Raw genomic sequence first — 847 nt, forward strand, 5'->3', positions numbered from 1 at the left:
CAGGATGCCTTTCCAGATATCTGTAGGATTTGTTTTTGTTTTCTATATGAAAAGAAACTGAAGTCTATGCAAGATTAATGAAGGTTTTGTTTAGAGGGAGGGTAGGCTTTGTTTTATTCAGTAAACAGTTTTCTTCCTTTGTGTATTCTTATAAAGAACTTGGAGGAAAAGCTGGAAATAGCACAAGCAAACTGAAATATTAGAGCACTACAGCAGCAGCTATATTTAAAGTACAATATGGATGAAGTAATGTATACAAGAAATTCGGATTACAGGGATGGGAGAAAAGCTTACGTCCACTGAGGTAACAGTGGGAGATTTTTGGCTTTTTTTGAGGTGGGTTTTCTGGTACTTTGGGTAGAAATGGAGAAGAAAGATTATTTCCTAAAGAAATCAAATAAGGCAGAAAATTTAATTTTCCAGTATATTTATCTTGAATGATCAAAGACTTTAATTGAAACACAGTTTCTCTTATTGTCCGAATTTGTATTTTTCCTAATTTATGTTATCCAAGTGGTTTTCTAGGTTAAGTTCTCGTTTTATTTATCTTCCTGATTTTTGAAAAATAGCACAGTAGATATAATTCTGTTGGTCTGCTTCTTTCTTGTTCAGGGATTTGTTTCTTTAAAAATCCGTGCAATTGAGGAATCTCTCTGTTAATAGGATACATTAGGATACAGTGCTGTACATGTCTTAACACTTTGTTGATCTCATCTGTTTGTTTAATGCTCACCAGGCCTTTCTTGCTATTCTGTTTAAGAGCCCCTGATATTTTTAGTTTCAAGAGGAGAATTCTGTTTTCATCAGCTTTCTGGTTAGCTTGCAACTGGTCTCTTGCAGTTATTGA

The sequence above is a fragment of the Hirundo rustica genome, chromosome 8 (genome assembly GCF_015227805.2).
Source record: "Hirundo rustica isolate bHirRus1 chromosome 8, bHirRus1.pri.v3, whole genome shotgun sequence".
NCBI lineage: Eukaryota > Metazoa > Chordata > Aves > Passeriformes > Hirundinidae > Hirundo > Hirundo rustica.